The 20876-nt window shown below is 45.6% G+C and overlaps 1 long non-coding RNA gene across 2 annotated transcripts in view; it reads left to right on the forward strand.

Moving 5' to 3' along the window:
• Nucleotides 1-20876, forward strand: part of LOC143504813 (uncharacterized) — a 33176-nt gene that overhangs the window by 9916 nt on the left and 2384 nt on the right. The window contains exons 2-3 of one of the 2 annotated variants that reach the window (XR_013127659.1): nt 12601-12655; nt 14380-14427. This is a non-coding gene — a long non-coding RNA (uncharacterized LOC143504813). Of the gene's footprint in view, nt 1-12600; nt 12656-14379; nt 14457-20876 lie in introns of those variants that run through there. The other variant, XR_013127658.1, reaches the window with a different exon arrangement.

Here is a 20876-nt window from a genome sequence, read left to right on the forward strand (position 1 = left end):
AATCACTTTAATGTTCAAGCAATGAAAAAAAAAAAACCAAACAAACAAAACAAACAAAATGCAGAGTCCATGCCTCATTGGTTGTCATTTGTTATATGTAGATTTATTTAATCTGTTCAGACTCGATCACACGCTGCTTCCTCAGTGTGTAAAATTGCTCAAATGAAGTTTCACCCCAACCCAATTTGGTACCAGCACATGTTTCTAGCGCTAATGCTCCTAACGTTGTCTGCCCATTATCTGTTGGGCAAAAGTGTTTCAGGAAGGACCCCATTTTTATACCAGTTTATTGTTTAAATGCATTCAGAATGTTCAGTCTGGAAATCAGTTCTGCTAATCTGTCACCTTAATGGGTGTGCTATCCCATAACCCCTTTCATCATTGTCTTCCTTAGCCTTTTGCTAAGATGATTTTCTTTACCTCTACTGTTACAGCTCAAATGAGCCTGCAAATTGAAATTTGTGACAAGGCAATACTAATTTAAATGATGTGGGTCTAGTGTTGTGTGTGGTGTTAAATCTGCCAGGGACAATTAGTTTTGGTCTGATCTGCTGTAGTTAAAAGTGGGCTAGGCTAGGCTCCTGGGTTGTGTTCCTGGGCTAGGCTCCTGAGTTGTGTTCCTGGGCTAGGCTCCTGGACTGTGTTCCTGGGCTAGGCTCCTGGGTTGTGCCTCTGCGTTGTGCTTGTGTACGGTCTTCCTGAACTATGTTCCTGGGTTGTGTTCCTGGGCTGTCTTCCTGGTTTGTGCTTATAGGTAGAACACATGGGCTGTGTTCATGTGCTGTGCTCCTGGGCTGTTCATCAGTTATGCTCCTGTGCTGGCCTCCTGGGTTGTGCTCGTAGTTACTGCTCCTGGACTGTGTTCCGGGACTTGTGAGCTGGGCTCCTGGACTGTGCTCCTGGACTCCTGGACTCCTGAGCTGTGCTCCTGGACTGTGTTCCTGTGCTCCTGGACTGTGCTCCTGGACTCCTGGACTGTGTTCCTGGACTCCTGGACTGTGTTCCTGGGCTCCTGGACTGTGTTCCTGGACTCCTGGACTGTGTTTCTGGACTGTGTTCCTGGACTGTGTTCCTGGACTGTGTTCCTGGACTGTGTTCCTGGGCTCCTGGACTGTGTTCCTGGACTGTGTTCCTGGACTGTGTTCCTGGGCTCCTGGACTGTGTTCCTGGACTGTGTTCCTGGACTGTGTTCCTGGGCTCCTGGACTGTTTTCCTGGACTGTGTTCCTGGACTGTGTTCCTGGGCTCCTGGACTGTGTTCCTGGACTGTGTTCCTGGACTGTGTTCCTGGACTCCTGGACTGTGTTCCTGGACTCCTGGACTGTGTTCCTGGACTGTGTTCCTGGACTGTGTTACTGGGCTCCTGGACTGTGTTCCTGGACTGTGATCCTGGACTGTGCTCATGCTGCAGCCAGCACTCCTGGTCGATGTGTCTGTTGCAGTGCTGCGATGTGGCAGTATTGACATTGGGCGGTGCTTGCTGACCCCAGGTCAGATGTGGAAGTATTGATGTTGGGCTGATCCCAGGTCAGATGTGGAAGTATTGATGTTGGGCTGATCCCAGGTCAGATGTGGAAGTATTGATGTTGGGCTGATCCCAGGTCAGATGTGGAGGTATTGATGTTGGGCTGATCCCAGGTCAGATGTGGAAGTATTGATGTTGGGCTGATCCCAGGTCAGATGTGGAAGTATTGATGTTGGGCTGATCCCAGGTCAGATGTGGAAGTATTGATGTTGGGCTGATCCCAGGTCAGATGTTGCTCTCTAGCTGTGAAAGTGATTTCAGATCTCCTGCAGCCTCCGTTAGGAAGCCATTTATCCCGCTGACATTATTTCACTCCGGGTGCCGGAGTCAATGCTACTGTCCGTTCAGCAGTTAACTGGCACCAGTAAGTTTGCTTCCCTTTTGAGATTTTTTCCCGCTCCTTTTGTGTGTTTTCCTGTGAGCGAAGGAAACTATGTGAAGAAAGCAGGTTTCTCTGGAGTGTTTCACTGACCTTTCTGCAGGGCATGACGAGACGATGAGGTCAAACATTGGACACCTCTCCCCCTGGGTGGGGGCCGCGGGACAGAGCTGTGGTGACACCCCTAAACCTGCTCCACTCAGTTTGGGTCTGATCAACTCAGCTTTGGTCCCCTGACACTTGCACTGCAGTTTTGGTGTGGCAGTTGGTACTTAGCTCCATATTCCACTCACTAGCCTGCGGAGATATTGTGAGTCTACCTTTGATTTATAACTTTGTAAAATTACAAAAGGAAGCATAAAATATGAAACGTGAGCACTGTCTTCAGATTGTTTCCGTTTGACTTAATGAAGGCACAAGGATTATGTTTGTCTATCCAGCCAGGCATGGCTAATCACATGTGCTTTCAGGATGAATCTCGGTCTATCCAGTGTGAGCCAGGCACGTCTAAACGCATCTGCTATCAGGCTGGATCTTGGTCACATCAAGATCTGATCTGACAGTTCACATATTGAAGGGGTCTGGCTTACATTTCTATTGGATCCCTGTTATGTATAAACATAAATCTTGAAATGTTGCCATAATGTGGATATTAGAAGTCACGTTATTTATGTTTCATGGTCATGTTCTCTTGAACACAAATGCATCAATCTGGAGGAATATGAGTCTCTTCACACTGCACTGTTTGACTTAATTCTAATATTTATCCAAAAACTCTGATCAGGTCTGACATCCGTGCCACGGGATGGAGCTGACAGGTGGAGCTTGCCTGGCGCTGTCCTAGCGCACCACCCAATTAGCTGACAGTAGTTCAGCATGATGGTTCAATATACAGTAACATCTACTGTGAGTTTCTCAATGAGCCATTGAACTAAGTCAACCATGAAGACCAATGCAGAAAATCAAAGATGACAAAATGTACAACAATATTGTAGAAGCTAGAAGCATTTGTTATATTTCTTTCTTTCTTTCTTTCTTTCTTTCTTTCTTTCTTTCTTTCTTTCTTTCTTCCTGTAGGTCTTGCCTTTCCTTCAGTAGACCCTCTCAGGTCTTTGTCTCCAGGGTTATGATATCACTGCATCTCCAGCAGCTCAGAGGGAGACTTTGTACCCTGTGTGTGTGTGTGTGTGTGTGTGTGTGTATGTGTGTGTGTGTGTGTGTAGTGTGTGTGTAGTGTGTGTGTGTGTGTGTGTGTATGTGTGCGTGTGTGTGTAGTGTGTGTGTGTAGTGTGTGTGTGTGTGTGTGTGTAGTGTGTGTGTGTGTAGTGTGTGTGTGTGTGTGTAGTGTGTGTGTGTGTGCGTGTGTCTTTGTGTGTGTGTGTAGTGTGTGTGTGTGTGTAGTGTGTGTGTGTGTGCGTGTGTATGTGTGTGTGTGTAGCGTGTGTGCGTGTGTGTAGTGTGTGCATGTGTGAGCGTGCGTGTGTGTGTGTAGTGTGTGTGTGCGTGTGTGCGTGTGTGTGTGTGTAGTGTGTGTGTGTGTGCGTGTGTCTTTGTGTGTGTGTGTGTAGTGTGTGTGTGTGTGTGTAGTGTGTGTGTGTGTGCGTGTGTATGTGTGTGTGTGTAGCGTGTGTGCGTGTGTGTAGTGTGTGCATGTGTGAGCGTGCGTGTGTGTGTGTAGTGTGTGTGTGTGTGTGTGTGTGCGTGTGTGCGTGTGTGTGTGTGTGTAGTGTGTGTGTGTGTGTGTGTGCGTGTGTATGTGTGTAGCGTGTGTGTGCGTGTGTGTAGTGTGTGCGTGTGTGTATGTGTGTGTGTGTGTGTGTAGTGTGTGTGTGTCTGTGTGTGTGTGTGTGTAGTGTGTGTGTGTGTGTGCGTGTGTGTGTGTGTGTGTAGTGTGTGTGTGTGTGTGCATGTGTATGTGTGTAGCGTGTGTGTGCGTGTGTGTAGTGTGTGCGTGTGTGTATGTGTGCGTGCGTGTGTGTGTGTGTAGTGTGTGTGTGTGTGTGTGTAGTGTGTGTGTGTCTGTGTGTGTGTACGTGTGTGTGTGTGCGTGTGTGTGTGTGTGTGTGTGTGCGTGTGTGTGCGTGTGTGTGTGTGTGTGTACGTGTGTGTGTGTGTGTAGTGTGTATGTGTGTAACGTGTGTGTGCGTGTGTGTAGTGTGTGCGTGTGTGTATGTGTGCGTGCGTGTGTGTGTGTGTGTGTAGTGTGTGTGTGTCTGTGTGTGTGTGTGCGTGTGTGTGTGCGTGTGTGTGTGTGTAGTGTGTGTGTGTGTGTATGTGTGTGTGTGTGTGTGCGTGTGTGTGTGCGTGTGTGTGTCTGTGTGTGTGTGTGTGTGTGTGTGTGTGTGTGTGTGTGTGTGTGTGTGTGTGTGTGTGTGTGTGTGTGTGTGTGTGTGTGGACTGTTGACTACGCTGCTTTGATATGCCGTGACCCAGGAATATTGGCGCTGGTGTTGTAAACGCTCTGTTCCTGCTGTGGTGGTAGTGTTTGTGTTACTGCTGTGGTGGTAGTGTTTGTGTTCCTGCTGAGGTGGTAGTGTTTGTGTTACTGCTGTGGTGGTAGTGTTTGTGTTACTGCTGTGGTGGTAGTGTTTGTGTTACTGCTGTGGTGGTAGTGTTTGTGTTACTGCTGTGGTGGTAGTGTTTGTTTTCCTGCTGAGGTGGTAGTGTTTGTGTTACTGCTGTGGTGGTAGTGTTTGTGTTACTGCTGTGGTGGTAGTGTTTGTGTTCCTGCTGAGGTGGTAGTGTTTGTGTTACTGCTGTGGTGGTAGTGTTTGTGTTACTGCTGTGGTGGTAGTGTTTGTGTTACTGCTGTGGTGGTAGTGTTTGTGTTCTTGCTGTGGTGGTAGTGTTTGTGTTCCTGCTGAGGTGGTAGTGTTTGTGTTCCTGCTGTGGTGGTAGTGTTTGTGTTACTGCTGTGGTGGTAGTGTTTGTGTTACTGCTGTGGTGGTAGTGTTTGTGTTACTGCTGTGGTGGTAGTGTTTGTGTTACTGCTGTGGTGGTAGTGTTTGTGTTCCTGCTGTGGTGGTAGTGTTTGTGTTACTGCTGTGGTGGTAGTGTTTGTGTTCCTGCTGTGGTGGTAGTGTTTGTGTTCCTGCTGTGGTGGTAGTGTTTGTGTTCCTGCTGTGGTGGTAGTGTTTGTGTTCCTGCTGTGGTGGTAGTGTTTGTGTTCCTGCTGAGGTGGTAGTGTTTGTGTTCCTGCTGTGGTGGTAGTGTTTGTGTTCCTGCTGTGGTGGTAGTGTTTGTGTTCCTGCTGTGGTGGTAGTGTTTGTGTTCCTGCTGTGGTGGTAGTGTTTGTGTTACTGCTGTGGTGGTAGTGTTTGTGTTCCTGCTGTGGTGGTAGTGTTTGTGTTCCTGCTGTGGTGGTAGTGTTTGTGTTACTGCTGTGGTGGTAGTGTTTGTGTTCCTGCTGTGGCTGCTACAGGCAGGTGCAGCTTAGGGCTGCTCTAGCGTGAAATTACTCTCTGTGCTCTGTCGTTCTTTCTCATTCTCTGTCTCCTTCTCTCTCTCATTCTGTCTCCCTCTGTCTCCCTCTCCCTCTCTCACATAGACTCTATCTCCTTCTGTTTCTTTTCTTACCTCTACTGATCTTTCCTCTCTTTCTCTCCTGTATTCTTTCTTCTTCATCCTTCCTTCTCATTCTGTCTTTCTGTATTTCTCACTTCCTTCTGTTTCTTTTCTCTTCATTTCCTTTACACTTGCTCTACTGCCCTCTCTCTGTGTGTCTCTCTGTTTCTCTCTCTCTCTCTGTCTTTCTGTCTCTTTCTTTCTCTCTCTCTCTCTCGGTTGTTTGGATGTCTTAGGGAATGTAAAAGAACATGTTTTACTTTGATTTACTTTTCCTTGTCTAGCTCATAGATTCATTTTACAGGTATTTTGTTAATTTACCTTCGCTTTGTGTCAACTGTAGTTCAAAAGGACATGCCGTCAGCTGTAGGACAGTTTTATGGGTTACAGTTTTATGTTAATAATCCTGTTACAGTTTTTTCTCAGTCGATTTGGTTAATTTCTCACATCATGCTTTACATTGGCATCACAACTAGTGCATTTCTCAAAACAGTTAGTGCAAGCAGCAAAACTCAATGAAATACCTGCAAAAGCAGATACTTCACTCAAAATTCTTTGTTTTTGCCCCAAAATCAAATATTTAGATCAGTCAACGTGTCAGTGCCATCAGAGTATCTAGTCTGTGTGCCATATTTAGTTATGTTGTCAGTGCAACAATAAGTCACAGTCAGTGCAGACTGTATATTCTGATGGAAACTAGCTAAGCCTTTGATTTCAAGAAAGCTGCACATTCTTTGGTATATCAAATACATGTTACACACATACAAACTTACATGGAACACAAAGTTACACATGACTGTATGTGGGAGACTGATAGCAAGAAACTGGACTGGAATCAAATTTGTACAACAATATTGTTTGACTGTATTGTTCGCACTGCAATTTGTTGACAAAAACAAATCTGACTGAAATTCAGAAAAGACAGACAACTGACTGGAAAAACTACTAAATTAGAAACTTATTCTACACATTCAAAACAACCTGAGCACATACAGCCTCCTCTTGCTGTGTGAAAATGGAATGCTACCCCTCTGAGCTAGTCTGGTATCCTATATGGTATACAGTTGTGATCAAATTTATTCAACCCCCACTGAAATAAAGTGTTTTGGCCAGTTTGACATTGATTTTGATCATTTCAGTCATCTTATTTACAATTATATCAAAGAGGCACTTATAAATTAGACAAACATAACATAATATTTATGATGGAATAACCACAAATGTCTTTACTGTGCTAACATCATTATCAGTTTTATTCAACCCCCTAGTGACATTATTTTTTAGTACTTAGTACAACATCCTTTTCCAGTTATGACAGCTTTCAAGCGTGAAGCATAGCTTGACACAAGTGTCTTGCAGCGACCTATAGGTATCTTAGCCCATTCTTCATGGGCAAAAGCCTCCAGTTCAGTCACATTCTTAGGCTTGCGCACTGCAACTGCCTTCTTTAGGTCCCACCAGAGGTTCTCAATTGGATTTAAGTCTGGTGATTGCGATGGCCACTCTAGAATGTTCCAGCCTTTCATGTTCAACCATGCTCTAGTGGACTTGGATGTGTGCTTTGGATCATTGTCCTGTTGGAAGGTCCAACGTCTCCCAAGCCGCAGGTTTGTGACTGACTCCATCACATTTTCCTCCAAGATCTCCTGGTACTGAAGGGAATTCATGGTACCCTGCACACGTTGAAGCTTTCCTGTACCATTAGAAGCAAAACAGCCCCAAAGCATAATTGACCCCCCGCCATGCTTCACAGTAGGCAAGGTGTTCTTTTGTTCATAAGCCTGGTTCTTCCTTCTCCAAACATAGCGCTGGTCCATTGTCCCAAACAGTTCTAATTTAGTTTCATCTGACCACAGTACACTGTTCCAAAACCTTTGTGGCTTGTCCACATGACTTTTGGCATACTGCAGTCGACTTTTCTTGTTCTTTGGAGTCAGCAAGGGGGTGCGTCTGGGTGTTCTGGCATGGAGGTCTTCGTTATGCAGTGCGCGCCTTATTGTCTGAGCTGAAACTTCAGTGCCCACATCTGACAGGTCTTTTTTCAGTTCCTTAGCAGTCACGCGGGGATTTTTCTCCACATTACGCTTCAGGTAGCGCACAGCAGTCGCGGTCAGGATCTTCTTTCTGCCACGACCAGGTAACGTTTCCACTGTGCCCTTTAACTTGAACTTGCGAATGATACTTCCGATAGTGTCTCTTGGAATATTTAACAACTTCGCAATCTTTTTATATCCATTGCCATTCTTGTGAAGAGCAATAACCTCTTCTCTTGTCTTCTGGGACCATTCTCTTGCCTTCACCATGCTTGGAAACACACCAGTAGATGTCTAGAAGGAGCTGAGTATCACAGTCCTTTTAAATCTGCCTAATTGGTGCTTATCATGCTTGATTGCTGCTCGTTGACATCCACAGATGTTTTCAATACCTGATGGAAAACACTGGAATGAACCTCTGTTCTTAGGAGTGGTAGTCGTAAAGGGGTTGAATAATTGTGTCAATGAAGAAATCACAAAAAGGCCATTTAATACTTTATGACAAAAAAAATTGATGCTATCTTAGTTGCATTTAGTTCTTTAACAAGTCCTTGTAAGATTTCAATATGAACACAATTACAAATGTGCACTGAATTCCATAAAACCCTTCGCAGCATTGGGGGTTGAATAAATTTGATCACAACTGTAAGAGTGCAAAAATGCAAAACAAAAAATTGAATAACATCAGAATTTATGTCAATGTGCAGCATTACAGTAGAGAGCACATTTCTGAATTACATACATGTTTTCTCTATGAAATGTTTGAACGATTGCAGACACAGTTGATCTTCCAATATTCAGCTGCACCCAGCGACCAGCTTCAGCCATTGTGAGACCATGACTTACATGTAAAACATGGTCCACAATTGTTTAGTTTTTAATTGTTTAGTCTTGCTGCTGCTGCTGCTGCTGTGTGTGTGTGTGTTTGTGTGTGTGTGTGTGTGTGTGTGTGTGTGTGTGTGTGTGTGTGTGTATGGACGCACACTCACATTTTTTACTATGTTTGGGTCTATTACTCTCTTGGTTTTAATGTGGTGTGTACTAGTTGGTACACCCGGTGTTACAATGTGATCTTAAATTACATTAGCAAATTTCCACATCTCTCCCCTTTGATCCTGTGTAATCATTCAAAAATGTTTTAATTCATTTCAGGCCCCCGAATTTGTCCTGTTGCTTGGGGCTGTGTGGCACAACCCAGTCTCCCGGTTGGAATCCGTGCTGTGGATTCTCCGACACCTCTGGCAACTTTGACCTGCTCAGACAAAACAGAGACAAACTTGTGCAGGATAACACATTAGTGGCTCACCAAGTGTGTGTCCCATTCAGGCGGCCCCACTCCTGTGTCTGGAGGCCGTTCAAACACTACCTCAAAGGCTGATAAGCCTGTGTATGTCTGGGGACGAGTGCGGCTTTGCCACAAAACCAGATACAGGCGTTTCACCCAGTTTAGTCCTGTTTCCTGAGTCAGTTTAGAATGCACTACTTTTATTGTGCCATTGGCTCTCTCTACTCCTACACCAACAGAGTGGAAGATGCAGTGCTTTCTCATGTCTAGTCCTATGTGTGTGTTGTGCACAGACTAAACATCGTGAACAAAAATTTTGGGGTTTAAAATTTTGGGTGAGTGTGGTTATTCTTGGTGCGTGCCAGTGTGTGCCACTAACCCCCCTTTGCTCATTGTGGCTCCTCCCATGAGCAATTCCTATCAATTTCTACCCCTCATGTAGGCTGTAGGGAGACATGGCTTACCTGTCTCCGTGTGTGTCCAGACTCCCCCCACTGTTTTGCACCCCCCTTTTGCACTCTCTGTTTTTCTTTCATTGTGGCTTGTGTATGTATTGCTCTGGTTGTTAGGGGTGTGTCTTCTCTGTTACTGTGATCCGTTAGCATCATGTGTGTGTGTGTGGAGTCTGTGAAGCTGTGTGTTGGGTTGTGGTGTCTGTGAAGGCATTGCCTTTTGCTACTGTGTCGCCTGTTCTGGTGTGTGCGGCACATTTGATGATTGCAGTTAGTGACGGCAGTAGCACGGCCTCCAACAGTTGTGAGATTATTTTGTGGTTTATCTTTGACCCTGAGCTGGTCAGGAACGGTGAGGGCTATCAGCTCAGCTGCTTGAGCAGAATAATGTGACGAGAGTGATATTGTTTCCAAAACCTCTGTGTGGATAAATGTGCAAATGTCTGGTCCTGTAAAATTAGAGAAACAGCTTGTATGACCCCAAGTGTGAGTTGCGCGTACCCCACTATGTCTCTGGATGCTAAAAGTGGACAAGAGTAATTTGAGAAGTTCAGATTCATAAAAAGGCAAAAAAAAAACTCTAGAAGTGCAATTTGTTTTTCATTTGCAACTATTACACTTCAGACTGGATATTATTTACCTACAGTCTTACACGTGTTTGTATCTTGTCTTCTAAACTGTCTGATATGTCACTATTTTGGAGCTAGGGTTTTGTTGCAGCAACAATGGGCCTTTTTATTGCGGGGTCCCAGGAGAAGGTTGTCTCTGTGGGTCTGTTTGGTGGAGGAGATTTCAGGAGAAGGTGCTTCGGCTTGTTATTGTCCCTTGTTTGTGCTTAATTACACTGAGATGGTTTCCGAGAACTCCAGAGGCCTCGATCCCCACAACATAAGGATTCAGAGAGGATAGAGGAGATTTAGCTGGGTCATATTATGTATGTGAAGGTGCTTTGGACTGTTGTCTGTGGTTTGCTAAGACACACTGCAGTATGACTCTTTTTGTTGTCTTTGCATCCATTTGCACAGTTCATTCCTCATAGCAGATTCAGGTGCTTCTAACCTCCGTTAGAGGTTCCCCATCTGGTCCCTTTGGTTTCTATAACTACGGGGTTTGAGTTGTCCTTGTCCTGTGCCTCATCATGTATTGCAGGAACAGAGGGCAGCATGATGGTGACTGCACCACTCCACAGTTCACTTCATTTGATCAGGTTGAATCGGGTTGAATCGGGTTGAATCGGGTTGAATCGAGTTGAATCGGGTTGAATCAGGTTGAATCAGGTTGCACTGGATTTCATCAGACTGAATCTACTTGAATCTGGTTGAAACAGATTGAATCTTAAGTTCGATTAGGCTAGATTTAAAGTGCAAAGCTCATCAAAGTTCCCAGTGCGGCAACATCTAAAATTTGTGTTTCTAGAAAATGGTGTGGAGATTTCAGTCATAGTCTGTTTCCTCTTGGAGGTGTTTGGGAGTGTGAGGGATGTTTAGGGGCTGAAGTAAAATGACTTTCATAGCTTTGTGTCCGTGAGCTTCTGATGAGCTAAAAAGACAAATCATCACTGCAGGGGGTTTATGCCAAATTATAGTCCTAGTCCTCTTCTCTCAGACAGGGTCTGGTTCTAGAAATGTGGAGTAAGAGACGGACGGGAAGACACACACACACACACACACACACACACACACCTCACACACACACACACACACACACACCTCGCACACACACACACACACACACACACACACACACACACACACACACACACACACACACACACACACCCACGCACCCACCCACACACACACTCACACACACACGCACCCACCCACACAAACACACACACACACACACACACACACACACACACACACACACACACACACACACACCCACGCACCCACCCACACAAACACACACACACACCCACGCACCCACCCACACAAACACACACACACACACACACACACACACACACACACACACACACACCCACGCACCCACCCACACAAACACACACACACAAACACAAACATACACACACACACACACACACACACACGCACCTACCCACACAACACACACACACACACACACACACACACACACACACACACACACACACACACACACACACACACACAAACATACACACACACACACACACACACACACACAGACACACACACACACACACACACACACACACACACACACACACAGACTATCATTTATCCTATTGTGTCACCTAGTCCAACCCGTACTGTTAATCAGCCACATATCTCCACTCTGCTGTACACTCTCATTTGGGGAAGCAGTTGGATTGTTTTAGTGTCTGTGCAGTGTGTCCACAGGTCTGTCTGCTTTAAACACAACTACAAATACCATAACTTCTCTTGAACATCATTTACTGATTGCTGTACATTACCTAAGGTACGTGTGCAGTGACAGGTTTACTGCTGACTCATTTTATTTCAGTATATATCAAGACAGTGTCATATGTCAAGGAAGAATACATTTAATATATCAAGAAATATAGATCTTGTATTCTGAGCATTTTTTCCAATGATGTGTGTTCGCACTCATGTAAAAAATCAGATATCAACACACACAATGACATTAATGACATAATTAATTCAGATATCAACACACACAATGACATTAATGACATAATTAATTCAGATATCAACACACACAATGACATTAATGACATAATTAATTCAGATATTACACACACAATGACATTAATGACATAATTAATTCAGATATTACACACACAATGACATTAATGACATAATTAATTCAGATATTACACACACAATGACACACAATGAAATCCTCATCATTAGCACAGTGTAGCTGAGAAATAGTGTTGTGTGGTGATGATTGGGGACTTCTGTCTGTTTCTGACATTTTTGGAATTTTAATTTGTTAAAAGAAAAGCCATTATATTTCATAGTTTGATATATATATTTTATGACACACACACACACACACACACACACACACACACACATGCATACAAACACACACACACATACACGTACACACTCATACACAAACATACACATGCATGCACACGCATACACACACACACGTACACACAAGCGTACACACATGCATACACACGCACACACACTCAAACACACACATCCATACACACAGTCACATTGGCTTTCCTTTTCTCTCTCTCTCTCTCTATCTCTCTCTCTCCCTTCTTCTGCCTCTCTCTCTCTCTCCGTCTCTCTCCTACTCTATATTTCTTTCTCTCTCTCACTCTATCTCTCCCTCTCTCTCTCCCTCACCCTCTCTCCTTCTCTCTATTTCTCTCCCTCATCATCTCATCCTTCAAATTCTTCTTCTCAACAGGTGTTACCCAGCATCCTGCAGAAACATTGCTGTATCTTACCAGACAGGAACACAGGTAAACACACACACACATACACGCAAACACATGCACACACAAACACACACACAACTACACACACATACACATACACACACACTCATATGCGCACACATACACACATATGTGCATGCGCACACACACACACACACACACACACACACACACACACACACACACACACACACACACACACACACACACACACACACACATATACACACACACACACACACATTTCTGTGATTAGGTTGGGCAGCTGCTTTTGGTTAACAGATGGGATTCACTCACAGATGTCCTGACACTGATGGGCCCTTTATGTCCACGTGGACCTGATCACCACCCCATTATGTCCACGTGTGTCTGATCATCACCCCTTTATGTCCACGTGGACCTGATCACCACCCCATTATGTCCACGTGTGTCTGATCATCACCCCTTTATGTCCACGTGGACCTGATCATCACCCCATTATGTCCACGTGGACCTGATCACCACCCCATTATGTCCACGTGTGTCTGATCATCACCCCTTTATGTCCACGTGGACCTGATCATCACCCCATTATGTCCACGTGGACCTGATCACCACCCCATTATGTCCACGTGTGCCTGATCATCACCCCATTATGTCCACGTGTGCCTGATCATCACCCCATTATGTCCACGTGTGCCTGATCATCACCCCATTATGTCCACGTGTGCCTGATCATCACCCCATTATGTCCACGTGGACCTGATCATCACCACATTATGTCCATGTGTGCCTGATCATCACCCCATTATATCCACGTGTGCCTGATCATCACCCCATTATGTCCACGTGTGCCTGATCATCACCCCATTATGTCCATGTGTGCCTGATCGTCACCCCATTATGTTCACGTGGACCTGATCATCACCCCATTATGTCCACGTGTACCTGATCATCACCTCATTATGTCCACGTGTGCCTGATCATCACCCCATTATGTCCACGTGGACCTGATCATCAGCCCTTTGTGGAAACACCTCTCACAGTCCGCTAGCATATCGTTAGATAAGTGGGATTTATGAAAAAATCAGCTTGTTATGATTTAGTAGCAATATCCATTGTGTCAAATCTATTCTGAAATGATAATGAACGTTTTCAATCATGTTCTCAATCATATTGTTCTGAATCATATTGTCAATCATTAATTTTACTTCTAAATGGATGTTAAAGCTTAGGCAGGAACCACTGCCATTGGAAGAGCCATTGTGGCTCAATGGGACTTTTTCCTGGTTAAACAAGGGTTAAATAAAAATAAAAATAAATAAACTTCAGTTGATAGAGTGGTTATTCCTATTACATCACTGGGTTTTCAATACAAATTAAAACGGCAAAAATTTAAACATTCAGCAATTCATGGAATGTAATGTTTCCCAGCTGTTATTACCTGTGTTATTACCTGTGTGTTATTACCTGTCTGTTACATAGGTAATAACCTACCTTTTTAGCTCTGATTACCTCCTCACTGTCTTTAACATGACTTTAAAAATCTAAATGAACAGTGCCATGGGCATCATACTATTAATGCTTTAGTTAAGTTTAATAGAGGCATTAAGAACAGTTAATTTTAATGTGATTTATTATATAATAGTATTGGAATCTAGATAATCTATATAGGTAAAAAGTGCCACCCAGCCAGGCCGGCTACTGACCTCCAGGTGTAGCTGACCACGAGCCCCGCGGCCCTGACAGGTGTGCTCATGTCGTTGCAGGTGTGAAGAGGTGGCTCATGAAACTGAAGAGCAGAGAGGTTTATTCAGGTACAGTTCTGGTTCGCCTCTGGTTCTCCTGTCCTTCCTAATCACCGGGTCTGTCCAGACTCCCAGTCATTCAGACCACCTGAGCTGTCGTAATGCTTCTCAACGAGCGTTCTCAGTGACGAGTGTCGGAAGGGAAGATGCTAAATCAGGTGGTTTCACGGTCCGTTCTGATTGCAGCTGAGGACATACTGCAATAGAAGTGCCCCGATCATATAGCGCTCCCTACCTGTGGGTGGCAGCACTAGCCACTAAAAATCATGTTGTTAAAATGCATCAAACATGGAGTGTCCACACCCTGATGCTGTATTTGCGCAGGGCCTGATTGGACCTTTAATGCTCCAGCTACGGTAGAGCTGTTGCAGTCTTATATGGTCATATCTGCTTTCTCACCGAGACTGTTCACAGATGCTTTGAGTGTAATTAAAGACGCGCTATGACACTGAGGAGCAGTGTATCTGCTCTCAGTGCTGCTCAGTGTGCACTCTTGTGTTTGGGTGCAGCTTTAAAATGTCATTTGAAAACTTGTCATCTCGCACATGGAGCTAGTCAAAGGTGTAATTGCTTTGCCTGGAAGTCATGAATAATTCCTTAAAAGGGACATGCTTGATTTGGGCTTTAGAAAGATCTATTTGTATGTAGAGTTTTCTGAGGAGGTGGGGGTGGAGGTCTGAGGGATTGGGGGGTTGTGGGGGGATGTGGGGGGTTGTGGGGGGGGGGGGGGGTGGGGTTAATTGCACTTTTGCAGTACTCATAGTTTATAGGTACCTTATAATAACTTAATAAACAGTGATTAAGCCATATAGACGGCTCTCAAACCACCGGTACTGCTGTTGCTTTGGCTCTGTGACGTGTTTTACTGAGACATGTTAAGGACACAGACGTCTGCTCACACTCCCTGGGCCTGTCTGACTCCTGAGAGTGTTGAAGCATCACAGTATCACTCTGAGACCAAGACCATATCACTCTGAGACAGAGACTGTGACACTCTGAAACTGAGACCACATCACTCTGAGACAGAGACTGCGTCACTCAGAGACCGTGACCGTGACACTCTGAGACATAGACCACATCACTCTGAGACTGAGACCACATCACTATGAGACAGAGACTGCATCACTCTGAGACAGAGACCGCATCGCTGAGACTGAGAACACATCACTCTGAGACAGAGACCGCATCGCTGAGACTGAGACCACATCACTCTGAGACAGAGACTGCATCACTCTGAGACAGAGACCGCATTTCTGAGACTGAGACCACATCACTCTGAGACTGAGACTGCAGCACTCTGAGACAGAGACCACATCTCTGAGACAGAGCTGTCAGAGGTGAGGGTTATCTTCGTCTTTCTTAACCATGTGCTTGAATTTTTATGTGAACCTTGCTCTTAGTGACATATTTAGCTGTATTGCACACAACATGTATACAATAATTAAACAAACAAACAAACAAAAATGTGGACTAATGTAAATAAGATAATGTAATATATGACAATATAATATATTAAAATGTACAATAATTCATTTGGAATTACATATACTGAAATATTTCCCCTCCATTTTTTGATAAAAGTGGATAGAAATGTCCTGTTTGTCATCTCTGTGTAGAAATGTCCAGACATATCCAGATACACCCAGATACATCCAGATACATCCAGACACATCCAGACACATCCAGACACATCCAGACACATCCAGACACATCCAGATACATCCAGATACATCCAGATACATCCAGACACATCCAGATATATCCAGTTACATCCAGACACATCCAGACACATCCAGACACATCCAGACACATCCAGACACATCCAGACACATCCAGATATATCCAGACACATCCAGATACATCCAGACACATCCAGACACATCCAGACACATCCAGACACATCCAGATATATCCAGATATATCCAGACACATCCAGACACATCCAGATACATCCAGATACATCCAGATACATCCAGACACATCCAGATACATCCAGATATATCCAGACACATCCAGACACATCCAGACACATCCATATATATCCAGACACATCCAGACACATCCAGATACATCCAGACACATCGAGACACACCAGTCCAGCCAGCTGGGGGAGAGAAGAGTGACATGAGAGACAACATGAGTGTACCATACTTTGAGTTAGTACACTGACATGAGTTAGGTGAGTACACTGACATGAATTAGAACACTGAGATGAGTTAGATGAGTTAGAACACAGAGATGAGTTAGTTGAGTTAGAACATTGAGATGAGTTAGGTGAGTACACTGACATGAGTTAGACTGTCTTCACAGCTAATAATTTAAACCCCCCCCCCCCCCCCGCTCAACAACTTACACTCGCCAATGCATGATGTGGCTCTTTGCCGTTACACAGTACAAAAAATGGCTCTAGGTCTCTGGCGGGTTGGCCACCCCTGAGTTAGAACATTGAGTTGAGTTAGAACATTGAGATGAGTTAGATGAGTTAGAACACTGAGATGAGTTAGAACATTGAGATGAATTAGGGCACCAAGAAGATTCAACTTGAAAGGCAGTGGATCCTCAGATTTGAAACCTACAAAACTACAACATCTTACAAAATGCTCTCAGCTCTCTTCTGCCACAGAGGGTTGTGGAGTGCACAGAGAGCCCAGTGTGTCCATGCAGTGCTGGGCCACGTGCACACAGCACCACTGCCTGCTGGGATCAGAGGACAGGCAGATGAAAGCAACAATAAAGCAGTTGATTAGCTGATCTCGTGTTTCACAGGCCGTCACAGAAGGTGAAAATTAGCATAAGATCACATAGATCAGCTGTGCCAGAACTCAAAATCACTGTAATGTCATTCCAAATCTCTAAAGAGGTAAAGTCTTGTTTCATCTGGTGATCACACAGATGTGACAGTTACAGATGAACTGAGAGAGAAGATGTGGTCCACTGGGCCTGATTTATGGTGCAGAACAAACTGTTGGCGAAACCACAGTACAGAATCTCCAGGGAGCTTCTTCATCATACATCGACTGTTGCCCACGGCTACATTAAAGCAGCATGATGTCATGTTGGCAAACTTTGGCCTGAGATTTGAATATTTGTAGGTGAAGTTCACTGTGCCTTTCAACCACTTGTCTCACAGAGGGGTTGTTGTGACAGTAAGGGCATCTATCCAAGTCTTTATAAATATGCATGAGTAATTATAAATATGCATGGGTAATTATAAATATGCATGGGTAACTGCTATGCATTGTGCACAGTATTCTGGTGTGTTTGTTTTGTTATGATGACCGTTCACTGAAACTTTAAACCTTAATAAAAGGACCTATATAGCCTAATAACCTCTCACGGTGTTGGGTTGTAAGCACAAGCTCCACTTGTGGACGTCGGGCCCTCATACCACCCTCATGGAGTCTGTAGTCATTTTGCAGGACTCTGGCACTGCTCCTCCTGTTCCTCCTTACACAGACGAGGAGGTAGCGGTCCTGCTGCTGGGTTGTTATGGCCCCCTCCTGTCTCCTGATATCTGCTCCATGTTCTGGACACTGTGCTGACAGACACAGCAAACCTTCTTGCCACAGCTCGCAATCCTGGATGAGCTACACTACCTGAGCACCTTCTGTGGGTTGTAGACACCGCCTCATGTTACCTCTATGTTGAGAGAACTGACAAAATACCAGTGACCAAAACATCAGCCAGAAAGGATGAGACCAGAGAAACTGGCCACTTCCATGGCCACAGGTGCAGGTGTATAAAATTAAGCACCTACCGATGTTTTTACAAACATTTGTGAAAGAATGGGTCGCTCTCAGGAGCTCAGTGAATTCCAGTGTGGAACTGTGCTAGGATGTCACCTGTGCAACAAATACAGTCGTGAAATTACCTCGCTCCTAAATATTCCACAGTCAACTGTCAGCTGTATTATAAGAAAATGGAAGTGTTTGGGAACAACAGCAACTCAGCCACAAAGTGGTAGGACACGTAAACTGATGGAGTGGGGTCAGCGGATGATGAAGCACATAGTGTGAAGAGTCAATCACTACAGACATCCAAACTTCCTGTGGCCTTCAGATTAACTCAAGAACAGTGTGCAGAGAGCTTCATGGTGTTCATGGTCAAGCAGCTGCATCCAAGCCATACATCACCAAGTTCAATGCAAAGCATCAGATGCAGTGGTGTAAATCATGCTGCCACTGTTCTCAGAGCAGTGGAGGTGTGTTCTCTGGAGTGATGAATCACGCTTCTCCATCTGGCCATCTGATGGACGAGTCTGGGTTTGGCGTTTGCCAGGAGAACGGTACTTGTCTGACTGTATTGTGCCAAGTGTGAAGTTTGGTGGAGGTGTGATTATGGTGTGGGGTTGTGTTTCAGGAGCTGAGCTTGGCCCCTTAGTTCCAGTGAAAGGAACTCTGAATGCTTCAGCCTACCCAGACAATTCCATGTTTCCAACTCTGTGGGAACAGTTTGGAGCTGGCCCCTTCCTCTTCCAACATGACAAGGTCCATAAAGTCATGGATGGTAGAGTCTGGTGTGGATGAACTTGACTGGCCTGCGCAGTGTCCTGACCTCAACCCGATACACCAGTGACTATCCTGACATTTACAAAAGCCACATTCATGATGTGTACTAGACATCAATATTACAATACATGCAAATTACTTTAAATATTAATTATTTTGTATTTGTATTTTTCCCAACCTGTTTGACAGACAGTTGGAAAGTGCAGGTGGTGCATGTGAATGTGCAGATAGAGCGCTAGACTGTAGAGCTGCACAGGTGAAGGTTAAAACCTACACAACCTCAGGTGTGGGAGTGGCTAAAGTAGGAGTGTGGGAGTGGCTGAAGTAGGAGTGTGGGAGTGGCTAAAGTAGGAGTGTGGGAGTGGCTAATGAAGGAGTGTGGGAGTGGCTGAAGCAGGAGTGTGGGAGTGGCTAAAGCAGTAGTCTGGGAGTGGCTGAAGCAGTAGTGTGGGAGTGGCTAAAGCAGTAGTGTGGGAGTGGCTGAAGCAGGAGTGTGGGAGTGGCTAAAGCAGTAGTGTGGGAGTGGCTGAAGCAGGAGTGTGGGAGTGGCTAATGCAGGAGTGTGGGAGTGGCTGAAGCAGTAGTGTGGGAGTGGCTGAAGCAGGAGTGTGGGAGTGGCTAATGCAGGAGTGTGGGAGTGGCTAATGCAGGAGTGTGGGAGTGGCTAAAGCAGTAGTGTGGGAGTGACTGAAGCAGGAGTGTGGGAGTGGCTAATGCAGGAGTGTGGGAGTGGCTAATGCAGGAGTGTGGGAGTGGCTAAAGCAGTAGTGTGGGAGTGACTGAAGCAGGAGTGTGGGAGTGGCTAAAGCAGGAGTGTGGGAGTGGCTAAAGCAGTAGTGTGGGAGTGACTGAAGCAGTAGTGTGGGAGTGGCTAAAGCAGGAGTGTGGGAGTGGCTAAAGCAGGAGTGTGGGAGTGGCTGAAGCAGGAGTGTGGGAGTGGCTAAAGCAGGAGTGTGGGAGTGACTGAAGCAGTAGTGTGGGAGTGGCTGAAGCAGGAGTGTGGGAGTGGCTAAAGCAGGAGTGTGGGAGTGACTGAAGCAGGAGTGTGGGAGTGGCTAAAGCAGGAGTGTGGGAGTGGCTAAAGCAGGAGTGTGGGAGTGACTGAAGTAGGAGTGTGGGAGTGGCTAAAGCAGGAGTGTGGGAGTGGCTAAAGCAGGAGTGTGGGAGTGGCTAAAGCAGTAGTGTGGGAGTGACTGAAGCAGGAGTGTGGGAGTGACTGAAGCAGGAGTGTGGGAGTGACTAAAGCAGTAGTGTGGGAGTGGCTGAAGCAGGAGTGTGGGAGTGGCTAAAGCAGGAGTGTGGGAGTGGCTGAAGCAGGAGTGTGGGAGTGGCTGAAGCAGGAGTGTGGGAGTGGCTAAAGTAGGAGTGTGGGAGTGGCTGAAGCAGGAGTGTGGGAGTGGCTGAAGCAGTAGTGTGGGAGTGGCTAAAGCAGTAGTGTGGGAGTGGCTGAAGCAGGAGTGTGGGAGTGGCTAAAGCAGTAGTGTGGGAGTGGCTGAAGCAGGAGTGTGGGAGTGGCTAATGCAGGAGTGTGGGAGTGGCTGAAGCAGTAGTGTGGGAGTGGCTGAAGCAGGAGTGTGGGAGTGGCTAATGCAGGAGTGTGGGAGTGGCTAATGCAGGAGTGTGGGAGTGGCTAAAGCAGTAGTGTGGGAGTGGCTGAAGCAGGAGTGTGGGAGTGGCTAATGCAGGAGTGTGGGAGTGGCTAATGCAGGAGTGTGGGAGTGGCTAAAGCAGTAGTGTGGGAGTGGCTGAAGCAGGAGTGTGGGAGTGGCTAATGCAGGAGTGTGGGAGTGGCTAAAGCAGTAGTGTGGGAGTGGCTGAAGTAGGAGTGTGGGAGTGGCTGAAGCAGGAGTGTGGGAGTGGCTAAAGCAGTAGTGTGGGAGTGGCTGAAGCAGGAGTGTGACAGGAAGATTGAAGAGTTTCTTTCACTTCTATCACCCCTGCTCAGCTCAC

This window comes from Brachyhypopomus gauderio, unplaced genomic scaffold (assembly GCF_052324685.1).
Source record: "Brachyhypopomus gauderio isolate BG-103 unplaced genomic scaffold, BGAUD_0.2 sc334, whole genome shotgun sequence".
Taxonomy (NCBI): Eukaryota; Metazoa; Chordata; class Actinopteri; order Gymnotiformes; family Hypopomidae; genus Brachyhypopomus; species Brachyhypopomus gauderio.